The sequence below is a fragment of the Drosophila albomicans genome, unplaced genomic scaffold (genome assembly GCF_009650485.2).
Source record: "Drosophila albomicans strain 15112-1751.03 unplaced genomic scaffold, ASM965048v2 utg000056l_pilon, whole genome shotgun sequence".
Taxonomy (NCBI): domain Eukaryota; kingdom Metazoa; phylum Arthropoda; class Insecta; order Diptera; family Drosophilidae; genus Drosophila; species Drosophila albomicans.
Genome location: NW_026263672.1, coordinates 106,464 through 119,565, shown reverse-complemented (window position 1 = coordinate 119,565; position 13,102 = coordinate 106,464). Strand labels below are relative to the sequence as shown.

At 39.2% G+C, this 13,102-nt stretch overlaps 1 non-coding gene across 1 annotated transcript; it reads right to left on the bottom strand.

Annotated features, from left to right (window-relative positions):
- Positions 1–8,718: 8,718 nt before the first annotated feature.
- On the bottom strand, positions 8,719–8,897 carry LOC117577326 (5.8S ribosomal RNA). The gene has a single exon (XR_004573125.1). It is a non-coding gene; the product is annotated as a 5.8S ribosomal RNA (ribosomal RNA).
- Positions 8,898–13,102: the final 4,205 nt, after the last annotated feature.

Below are 13,102 nucleotides of genomic sequence, written 5' to 3'. Positions count from 1 at the left end.
AGTCGTGTTGCTTGATAGTGCTGCACTAAGTGGGTGGTAAACTCCATCTAAAACTAAATATAACCATGAGACCGATAGTAAACAAATACCGTGAGGGAAAGTTGAATGGAAAATTCAATTAGAAGTCTAACATATGTGTGCAAGTTATTGGCATGATATAAAACCTAATAGCGTAATTAACTTGACTATTATTGGGATTAGTTTTTTAACTATTTATAGTTAATTAACGCAATCATATGTGCCGGGGCGTTCTATATAGTTATGTATAATATAATATTTATATTATTTATGCTCTAACTGGAACGTACCTTGAGCATATATGCTGTGACCCGAAAGATGGTGAACTATACTTGATCAGGTTGAAGTCAGAGGAAACCCTGATGGAAGACCGAAACAGTTCTGACGTGCAAATCGATTGTCAGAATTGAGTATAGGGGCGAAAGACCAATCGAACCATCTTGTAGCTGGTTCCTTCCGAAGTTTCCCTCAGGATAGCTGGTGCATTTAACTGTTGTATAAAATAATCTTATCTGGTAAGCGAATGATTAGAGGCCTTAGGGTCGAAACGATCTTAACCCTATTCTCAAACTTTAATGGGTAAGAACCTTAACTTTCTTGATATGAAGTTTAAGGTTATGATATAATGTGCCCAGTGGCCACTTTTGGTAAGCAGAACTGGCGCTGTGGGATGAATCAAACGTAATGTTACGGTGCCCCAAATTAACAACTCATTCAGAAACCATTGAAAGGCGTTGGTTGCTTAAAAACAGCAGGACGGTGATCATGGAAGTCGAAATCCGCTAAGGAGTGTGTAACAACTCACCTGCCGAAGCAACTAGCCCTTAAAATGGATGGCGCTTAAGTTGTATACCTATATATTACCACTAAAGTAGATGATTTATATTACTTGTAATATAAATTTTGAAACTTTAGTGAGTAGGAAGGTACAATGGTGTGCTTAGAAGTGTTTGGACATAGATGTCCAACAACTGGATTAGCATCTATGTTCCTTCCCTGATTGGCTCCTACGGATGCCGTAGGAGAATTCACTGAATAACTTTCAGCTATCCGAGGCATGTTATTTGAGTTTGCACCATCAGTTTTTCAGGACCATCGGGGTGGTAACCCAATGGCCCCTTTCGCCGCTCATATTCGCTGGGGCCGAAACTACATCGGTCCAGCACCCGGAGAACACCACGAGGAGGCCACATTTTAGTGGGGCACATGTTGCCTATGAGTCGACTTGATCTGACTAACGAAGGACGGTAGTCCACTTGCCATTGCTGATAAATGAACCATTATTCCCCTTCTGCAGACCCATTGATCCTCCAATTAGACAGTCGGATTCCCCAAGTCCGTGCCAGTTCTGAATTGATTGTTAATTGATAATCGTTATAATTTAAAAGAACTAGCTGGTTGCCCAACTAGTATTCTTAAAAATTTTAGCAAGAAAGTTCCACAATTGGCTACGTAACTAAACTATCCAGGGAACAAGATACTACCATAAATGATAGAAACTCTATTTACCCAGAACGAGCACATAAACCATGTTATTGTTTCCCAATCAAGCCCGACTATCTCAATCTTCATAGCCAATCCTTCTCCCGAAGTTACGGATCTAATTTGCCGACTTCCCTTACCTACATTATTCTATCGACTAGAGACTCTTCACCTTGGAGACCAGCTGCGGATATTGGTACGGCCTGTTGAGAAGTTTGCGTGTCCCCACCATAAATTTTCAAGGTCCGAGGAGAAAATATCGACACAACAGGTATTTATTGTGCTCCGGAAAAAATATTCAATAAAATCACATAAGTGCAGTGACTGGTTTAAAAAATCTACAAAAACGCGAAAAGACGCTATATAAATCATAACAATTAAATCTATAACTAATCAATCTCGATTACAATGAGTCAAAACGACATTCGTGCACAACGTAACCGTGAGCAAGACGAGAGACGGCTCTCACAACAAAGAAACAACGCGTACTTCTCTTTTAAAGCGACCGAAAATAATGCAAGCTCTGATCAAGTGCGGTCAATTACCCCAACTCGACCGAATTTTCTAAACGTAGAGAGCAATAGAGCGCGCTCATGCTCTCCCTCGCTTCCATCGATGTCTCTGCAGCCTAAGAGCGCAGTAACCAGCACCGCAATTTCGCTGACAACGTCAACCGTAACAACAACAACAACCGCAACTGTATCGACAGCACGTTTAACGACATCATCAGCTAGCAGCGTAAACATTACTACGTCTGTCGCTGCACTGCCCGAAAAAAAGAACAAAAACAATGAACCTATTAAGCCGGCTGTGCAGACTGGTATGGATCGCTACATTCAAATTAAAAGAAAGATGAGCCCTCTAAATTCTCAACGCAAAATAACCCGTGGCAATGCTAGCCTAGCTGCAATAGAAACGGACATGAACTCGAACCGATTCAAAATCTTAGCAGACGCCTATGAGGTTGAGGCGGCCGAATCTACTGAAGTCGAGAAAAGGAAGCCAAAGCCTCCGCCTATTTATATACGAGAAAAAAGTTCCAATGTTCTCGTCAACAAAATTATTGAGCTTATTGGCAAGGATAACTTCCACATAATACCCCTCGTAAAGGGCAACATTCACGAAACGAAGGTTCAAATGAAGTCTGAAGACAATTACAGAGTATTATCAAAATATCTTACCGATAATAAAAAGAACTTTTACACGTATCAGCTTAAAAGCAGAAAAGGCTTGCAAGTCGTACTTAAGGGTATAGAATCTGAAGTAACGCCAGCAGAGATAACAAAGGCACTACAAGAGAAGGGATTTAGCGCAAAGACAGTCTTCAATATCCTTAACAGGGATAGAAAGCCGCAGCCACTCTTTAAGGTTGAGCTCGAGCCAGAAAATAAGCCCCTGAAGAAATACGAAGTGCACCCTATATATAATCTTCAGTTCCTGCTGCACCGCCGTATTACAGTTGAGGAACCGCACAAACGCAATGGTCCGGTACAATGTGCAAACTGCCAAGAATATGGTCATACAAGGTCATACTGTAAACTGCGCCCGGTGTGTGTAGTTTGTGGAGAGCTTCATGACTCCGCACACTGCCAGCGAGCAAAGATGACTGCAACTCGAAAAAGTGCGGCAACTGCGGTGGCAATCACACTGCTAACTATAGAGGTTGCCCAGTTTATAAGGATCTGAAAAGCCGCATCCATCAAAAAGGAATTACCGCCCGCACCCAAAATAAAACGTTGAAAGTCTCCAGATCAAACCCTGAAGTCTTCTTCTCGACTGCAGCCAGATCCTCACTAGGACCTATTAACTCTGACAAAAGTGTGACATACGCAAGCGCTTTAAAATCAGGACCGGCTACCCCTGCCCCAAAAAGTTCATTTCTGCAATCAGCATACCAAGAACCGAGCATGGCTCAGCAACATCAATCGCCGGAGCAGCCAAAAAGCAACTTCGAAGCTATGATATGCAGCTTACAACAAAGCCTTACAGAATTTATGTCATTCATGCGCACAACTATGCAAGATTTAATGCGAAACCAAAATCTATTGATTCAAATGCTGGTTTCACAACAATCCAAATAATGACTCCCCTACGGATCTCTACGTGGAACGCTAACGGCGTTTCACAGCATAAACTTGAGTTAGCTCAATTCCTACTCGACAATCAAATCGACGTAATGCTGCTTTCAGAAACACACCTTACAAACAAATACAATTTTCATCTACGAGGATATACTTTCTACGGAACAAATCATCCAGACGGTAAAGCACATGGTGGGACTGGAATTCTAATCAGAAGCCGTATTAAGCACTACTATCATAACAAATTTGCTAAAAACTACCTACAGGCCACATCTATAAATATAAAACTAAATACCGGCAACGAACTTACACTAGCCGCCGTATACTGCCCCCTCGCTTCACTATAGCTGAAGCTGAGTTTATGCAGTTTTTCAACTCACTAGGAGACCACTTCATAGCAGCAGGAGACTACAATGCCAAGCACACACACTGGGGATCTCGTCTCGTGACTCCCAAAGGAGAAAGCAGCTCTACAATGCCATTATCAACGCCAAGAACAAGCTCGACTATGTTTCTCCTGGCACACCAACATACTGGCCGGCAGACCCAAAGAAACTGCCCGATTTAATAGACTTTGCGATTACCAAAAACATTCAAAAAAATCTGATAAGCGCCGAATGCCTTCCGGATCTTTCATCTGACCACTCGCCTATACTGTTTATTCTACTCCGGCATCCAGGAACATTGGAACAATCACTAAAATTGACCTCACAGAAAACTAATTGGATTAAGTACAGAAAGTATATAAGCTCACACATTGAGCTAAGTCCCCATCTCAATAATGAAGCCGACGTAGACAGCTTTGTTAATTCACTGGAGTCTGTACTTGTCTCTGCAGCCCAAGCTTCAACACCTCAAACCATAAATACACAAAGCAATCGAAAGAAGACAAATCTACAAATCGAGCAGCTCGTCCTCGAAAAGCGACGCTTACGTCGAGAGTGGCAATTCCACAGATCGCCATCTGCTAAGCAACGTTTAAGACATGCCTCACGTGATTTTACTAAAGCTTTACAGCAAGAAGAAGCATATGTCCAACGCCACTACATAGAGCAATTGTGTACTTCTAGTACGAAAAACTCACTATGGAGAGCTCACCCTACTCTGAGCTCACCGAAAGAAACCGTGATGCCTATTAGAAATCCCACAGGAGGCTGGGCACGTAGCGATGCAGACAGAGCCAGCACGTTTGCCAACCACCTTAAAAATGTATTCCAACCAAATCCTGCCACGAGTGCGTTTACTCTGCCGACTTTACCAAACGATCCTCAGCTTCAACGTGAGTCAATCGAATTTCGCCCAAATGAAATCGTTAGCATCATCAAAAATCAACTGAATCCGAAAAAATCCCCGGGCTGCGACCTCATAACTCCCAAAATGATAATCGAGCTCCCATATTGCGCCGTTTGCACTATCACCCAGCTTTTCAATACCATCGCAAAACTTGGCTACTATCCAGTGAGATGGAAAAAGTCAATTATAATAATGATAGCAAAACCGGGAAAAGACCACACAGTCCCCACGTCGTATAGACCTATAAGCCTACTTTCATGCTTATCTAAACTCTTTGAAAAATGCGTTTTGATTCGGATAAACACATACCTAAGACTCCAGGAAGGAATCCCGTCACATCAATTTGGGTTTCGTGAAAAGCACGGAACAATTGAGCAGGTCAACCGGATAACATCAGAAATTCGGAACGCGTTCGAAAAACGAGAGTACTGTACTGCCGTATTTTTAGATGTCTCTCAAGCATTTGATAGAGTCTGGCTAGAAGGTCTAATGTACAAGATCAAGACAATGCTCCCCAGCAACACCCATAAGCTTTTAGAGTCTTACCTTTACGACAGAAAATTTGTTGTGAGATGCAACACTGCTATATCTGATGATTTCACTGTTGGAGCTGGAGTTCCTCAAGGTAGTGTGCTAGGGCCAACACTATACGTCCTCTACACAGCAGACATCCCGACAAGCACACGAATAACAACATCTACGTTTGCTGATGATACAGCTATTCTTAGCCGCTCAAAATGCCCGAGGCAAGCAACTGCGCAGCTAGCTCTTCATATAATCGACGTTGAAAAATGGCTATCAGATTGGCGAATTAGAGTGAACGAACAAAAATGCAAGCACGTTACATTCACCCTGAACAGACAAAACTGCCCGCCGCTAACGTTAAACAACACTCTACTCCCGCAAGCAAACGAAGTGACATATCTAGGAGTACACCTCGACAGAAGACTCACATGGCGCCGGCACATTGAAGCCAAAAGAACACATCTAAAGCTAAAAGCCAGCAGCCTTCATTGGCTTATCAACGCTCGGTCTCCTCTCAGCCTCGAATATAAAGTCCTGCTGTATAACTCGGTACTAAAACCTATATGGATGTACGGCTCCCAATTATGGGGGAATGCCAGCAATAGTAATATTGACATAGTCCAGCGAGCTCAGTCGAAGATCTTGAGAACCATCACCGGGGCACCGTGGTACGTTCGCAACGAAAACATACAACGCGACTTAAACATCCTACCAGTCAAAGAAGTGATCGCAGAACAGAAGGAAAAGTACTATACCAAGCTACTCTTGCACCCTAACCACCTGGCGAGAGGTCTAACAAGGTTGAGCAACCAATCACGTCTTCGTCGTAATGACTTACCTACCCAGCGACCGATTTGAGGGACGCGCAACCAGAATGCAGTTTTAACACACTGTTAGCTAAATTTTAATGTTAAGATTCGTAAACTTATTGTTAGTCTCAAAATCTAGAGAAGATTCAATAAATAAAAGCAAAGTCCTCAAAAAAAAAAAAAAAAAAAAATATCTCTCGACGGCTTCTTTATGGTCGTTCCTGTTGCCAGGATGAGCACGAGGCCCATATTTAATAACAAACGGATACTCAACAGGTTACGGAATTGGAACCGTATTCCCTTTCGTTCAAAATTATTCAAGTTTTTTAATTATGACAAAATATAAATTTTAGTTACTTTTTTTTACTTGAAAATTTTCGGCTTTCGCCTTGAACTTAGGACTAACTCATGATCAACCACTGTTCACACGAAACCCTTCTCCACTTCAGTCCTCCAAGGTCTCATTCGATTATTTGCTACTACCACCAAGATCTGTACCAATGACGGCTCCATGCAGGCTTACGCCAAACACATCTAAGCACACCATTGTACCTTCCTACTCACTAAAGCTTCAAAATTTATATTACAAGTAATATAAATCATCTACTTTAGCGGTAATGTATAGGTATACAACTTAAGCGCCATCCATTTTAAGGGCTAGTTGCTTCTGCAGGTGAGTTGTTACACACTCCTTAGCGGATTTCGACTTCCATGATCACCGTCCTGCTGTTTTAAGCAACCAATGAGTTGTTAATTTGGGCACCGTAACATTACGTTTGGTTCATCCCACAGCGCCAGTTCTGCTTACCAAAAGTGGCCCACTGGGCACATTATATCATAACCTTAAACTTCATATCAAGAAAGTTAAGGTTCTTACCCATTTAAAGTTTGAGAATAGGTTAAGATCGTTTCGACCCTAAGGCCTCTAATCATTCGCTTTACCAGATACGATTATTTTATACAACAGTTAAATGCACCAGCTATCCTGAGGGAAACTTCGGAAGGAACCAGCTACAAGATGGTTCGATTGGTCTTTCGCCCTATACTCAATTCTGACAATCGATTTGCACGTCAGAACTGTTTCGGTCTTCCATCAGGGTTTCCTCTGACTTCAACCTGATCAAGTATAGTTCACCATCTTTCGGGTCACAGCATATATGCTCAAGGTACGTTCCAGTTAGAGGCATAAATAATATAAATATTATTATACATAACTATATAGAACGCCCCGGGATTGCGATAATTAACTATAAATAGTTAAAAAACTAATCCCAATAATAGTCAAGTTAATTACGCTATTAGGTTTATATCCCAATAACTTGCACATATGTTAGACTCCTTGGTCCGTGTTTCAAGACGGGTCCCGAAGGTATCCTGAATCTTTCGCATTGTTAATCATACAAGTACTTATAATAAACATAAAAAATCAATGATAATCATGCCATTATATAATTCCGAAAAAATTAACGCACTGTACTCATATAATCTATCAGCACTTTATCAAATTTTTTGAAATTTATTTTATGTTAAAATGCAAGCACTCTAATTTAAATAAACTCTTATCAAAATTGTTTGATAAATTCCATACATGCTAATAGATTACAATGTCCTTATATGGAAAAAATTCACACTATCGTTATAATATTGATTAAATATTACAATTCTAATGATGAATTTTCCATAACGGATATTCAGGTTCATCGGGCTTAACCTCTAAGCAGATTGACGTACTATTTAACTCTCTATTCAGAGTTCTTTTCAACTTTCCCTCACGGTACTTGTTTACTATCGGTCTCATGGTTATATTTAGTTTTAGATGGAGTTTACCACCCACTTAGTGCTGCACTATCAAGCAACACGACTCTTTGGAAAACATCATCTAATAATCATTAACGTTATACGGGCCTGGCACCCTCTATGGGTAAATGGCCTCATTTAAGAAGGACTTAAATCGTTAATTTCTCATACTAGAATATTGACGTTCCATACACTGCATCTCACATTTGCCATATAGACAAAGTGACTTAGTGCTGAACTGATTTCTTTTCGCTCGCCGCTATCAAGAAAATCCTTGTTAGTTTCTTTTCCTCCCCTAATTAATATGCTTAAATTCAGGGGTAGTCCCATATGAGTTGAGGTTGTTTAATTACACTTATAGACAATTCTCTGCCTATTTTGAAATATACTATTTTTTTTCTTGAAGGTCCATAATATTCACAAAATTATTCTTTATACCATATTCGTTAATAAGAGGCAATTCTAGTTTATAAAATAATATATTTTATGCTAGACATTCCTCAATATTATTTAAAATGAATAAAGAACATATAATTCTTCAAATTTTCTTCAATTTCTCATGCAACAGAGTTTTAGTATTTTCATTTATTAATTCATATTATGAATATCTTAAGCGAGAACTTTTTAGATTCACACTTACATATATTATCCAATAATATACAATGTGCTTAAAATTCCGAAAAATTTTAAACAACTTATTTAGCATAGTCTTACAACCCTCAACCAAATGTAGTCCAAGCAGCACTAAAAAATTAATTGAAGTACATAACAGCATGGACTGCAATATGCGTTCAAAATGTCGATGTTCATGTGTCCTGCAGTTCACACGATGACGCACAGTTTGCTGCGTTCTTCATCGACCCATGAGCCGAGTGATCCACCGCTTAGAGTGATACAATTTTTTTTTATTTTTTTATTTTTATTGAAAGAAATTAAAAAAAAAACCATTTTACTGGCATATATCAATTCCTTCAATAAAATTTTTTTTTATACCTAAATAAATGTTGCGAAATGTCTTAGTTTTACATAATCGATAATAATAAGATATATGACAAGTATATTTTAGCTAAATTTATTTATTATGATCAACATATGTAAAGCGTTAACCTGCAAACAGGTACAACATTGTTTTTTCTTTAGGTGTTGCGAACCAATGTATGCGCACTGGAATATGCACAATACATTTTGCAACGCATGTATATTATGGTACATATACACGCAGTTTTTTATTTTATCCAAAACACATAAAACACTCTTAATACAGTATAATAATAATAATAATACATGACAAACGGTTTTTAGCTAATTTAAATTATTATATGTTGCATAATTGTATCTCATATGATTGCATAAAATATTTATATTTATTAGTTACATAATTTATTAAATATTGCAATTCATTAAAAGAGAAAAACAAATTTAATTTATTAACGGTTAGATGCATTAAAACAATAATGATCCTTCCGCAGGTTCACCTACGGAAACCTTGTTACGACTTTTACTTCCTCTAAATAATCAAGTTCGGTCAACTTTTGCGAAACAACCGCAACACACAAGGCGTCACAGTGATCACGTCCGGAGACCTCACTAAATAATTCAATCGGTAGTAGCGACGGGCGGTGTGCACAAAGGGCAGGGACGTAATCAATGCGAATTAATGACTCACACTTACTGGGAATTCCAAGTTCATGTGAACAGTTTCAGTTCACAATCCCAAGCATGAAAGTGGTTCAGCGGTATACCCGGACCTCTCGGTCTAGGAAATACACGTTGATACTTTCATTGTAGCGCGGGTGCAGCCCAGGACATCTAAGGGCATCACAGACCTGTTATTGCTCAATCTCATTATTGCTAGACGCAATTTGTCCATTTAAGAAGCTAGTGTCCTTATAATGGGACAAACCAACAGGTACGGCTCCACTTATATAAACACATTCAAACACAATAAACATTTTACTGCCACCATGAATGAAGGCTATATAAGCTTCAACACCATAATCCTGAAGATATCTATTTAATATATTTGAGTCTCGTTCGTTATCGGAATTAACCAGACAAATCACTCCACGAACTAAGAACGGCCATGCACTTTCTTCGAGAAAGAGCTATCACCTGTTCGACCTGGTAAGTTTTCCCGTGTTGAGTCAAATTAAGCCGCAGGCTCCACTCCTGGTGGTGCCCTTCCGTCAATTCCTTTAAGTTTCAGCTTTGCAACCATACTTCCCCGGAGCCCAAAAGCTTTGGTTTCCCGGAAGCGACTGAGAGAGCCATAAAAGTAGCTACACCCAATTGCTAGCTGGCATCGTTTATGGTTAGAACTAGGGCGGTATCTGATCCCCTTCGAACCTCTAACTTTCGTTCTTGATTAATGAAAACATCTTTGGCAAATGCATTCGCTTAAGTTAGTCTTACGACGGTCCAAGAATTTCACCTCTCGCATCGTAATACTAATGCCCCCAAACTGCTTCTATTAATCATTACCTCTTGATCTGAAAACCAATGAAAGCAGAACAGAGGTCTTATTTCATTATCCCATGCACAGAATATTCAGGCATTTGAAGACTGCTTTAAGCACTCTAATTTGTTCAAAGTAATTGTACCGGCCCACAATAACACTCGATGAAGAGCACTAATGCAGGTTGTAACGAATCACTAGTGTAATATTCGTCTGGTGCTGGTGGAAGGATTACTAGTATGGCGTACGCGCTGGCTTCTCCGGGCTTTGCTCAGATAGCATGGGGTTCAAGGAAAGGGCCAACTAATAGGACGCACCACTTATAATAATAATACATTTCAAATTCGCGTACATATGGGGAAAACAGAGAAGGAGTGCAATGGGAAGGTTACATGAAACAATAGTGAAAGAGAAGAGAAAGGGAAGGAGAGGAAGGTAGGTTAACAAAGAAGACGGAGCCACTCTCTCATGCAACACAGCTGTTGTTGTGTGCAGACGCCCACCCTACCGTGATCCTGCATTCATTGCCAAAAACTAAAAAGTTGGCAGGATCCCTAAGAGACAGTGGTTCGGCTAACCTACTCCTGCTTGGTGATGCATGGTTCCAAATAAAAATAGGCACTTAAGCGAACATACTTAATTTATTAACAGATAACAAAAATACTTTGAATATTAACAACATTATGAAATGACAAGAAAAAAAATGACAAGAAAAATAAATAAATAAATAGATTAACGGACTAACATGGTAAGTGTGTATGACGCGGGAATTTATAAATAAAGCAAAAAGAAAAAAAATAAATAAAGAAAAACAAAAAAAAATAATTAACCTATAAATATAAAATATGATCTAACATAAATATAATATAAATAATTATTTTTGGTTTTTAAAATTTACTAATAATTTAAGAATTTTGCAAATAAAATTACTTCATTGAGAATGATGGAAAACACAATGCATATAGGCAAACATTATCTATCTTTTTAACACAAAAAGCTCTGCGCAAGCAATTGGATGAGGATCAGCTGATGGCTGTCACTCAATGCAGGCATATGTATATGGCCAGCCTTACAAGGTCATTGACCGCTGGGACTGCAGTAGCAGCTGTAGCAGCGCTATGGTGAGATGCACCAAAAGCTCTAACTCATATGTATCTAATCAATTAGTAAGAGTGAAACAGACTTACATACATTCGGCGACTCCCACGCAGAAAGATCTTTCCTTGTGTTAGTGACTGTCTGTGGTGAAGCTGTGGATAAACAATAACAATAAAGCTTTTGCGCAAGCGTAAAAGCTGGCTGCTATGAGCTGCTAGTGCAATTCTTTGCAGGCAATACAGACACAAGAAATTTTACAACTAAATACAATTTTTAAAAGATATTTTGCCTATATATGGTGCCTTATATGCATTCTTAACTGATTGCAGTTGTTACTTTATACAGCAATACCGTGGTACTTGCATTATGAGTGCCCAAGAAAAGTTGTTGTTTCAACTTTCTCGCCACATCATATTACACTTACAACAATTATAAACATTCACTTAAAAAGGCACATTTTTAACTAAACAATTTAAACTAACAATAATCCAACAAAAATACTCAAAAACAAAGGCTGACAATCAGCTATTCGCCTTCTGCCGCGATGACACAATAAGGAGCAGCAAAATCCGTAGCTAGCGATTGAGGCGAGGCTGCCAACGGTGAGTTGTTCCTCGACACCAGACGAAGCCAACCTGCTTGGAAGCAGTTCTCCGTTTAGCAGTGCGAGTCGCCAACTATCTCTGGCTACCGCCGTTTATGTAGACCATCTGTTTTTGGTGTACCGACAGCTGATGAGGCCAGCACAGCTGCGTCGAAGCTTTTGTTGTTGGCCGTTAGTCAAGCAGTTGTGTGTGTTGAAGTTTCATTTTAAATGATTTCTAATTTACACACGGGTTTTTATATACAATATGACTAAGTTATTATAATTTATGACGGAGTTTTATATAACTTATAACTGGGTTTTATAATTTATGACTGAGTGCCGAATCTAAAAATAAATAGACAAAACTAAACTTAGAACAACAAAAAAACTAAATATACGTATAACAAATATTTACCCTAGTCTGGAAAACGGCACTTGGTTTATTTACGCCAGTTGGCAAATTCCTCTAGTGGACAAACAGCTACAAGTGGACGGCAAGGTGCACTTTTGTAAAAAAAAGAAGATGACCAGATTAACGACTCAGTATAACAATTATACAATGAAGTATCTTTGTATACTCACAAGTACGTTTTATGCATCTGACTACACCAACCACTTCACTGAGGTACTTTTTTTTTCTATTAAAGCACATGCACTTTTTCCACTATTTTTTTTTTACTTAGGTTCTGCACATAACCTGCTAACCATTTTTCTTCCAGCCAAAAACCAACAACAAAAACCTTTTTTTTTCGGAAAATTTGACAATTAATCCTACTCAAAAAGGTAATCGCTTGTCTATTTTGGTCTGGACTTAACACGATCAGCTGATCTTGCAATTCATGCTTGCATGTATCGTGGTCCACCAATAGATGGCGCTATTTCTGGAGCTTTCAGTCTCATTTGTAAATAAAGCTCCGCTTCTCAGCACAAACCATGACAAGACATTGAGTACCATTTT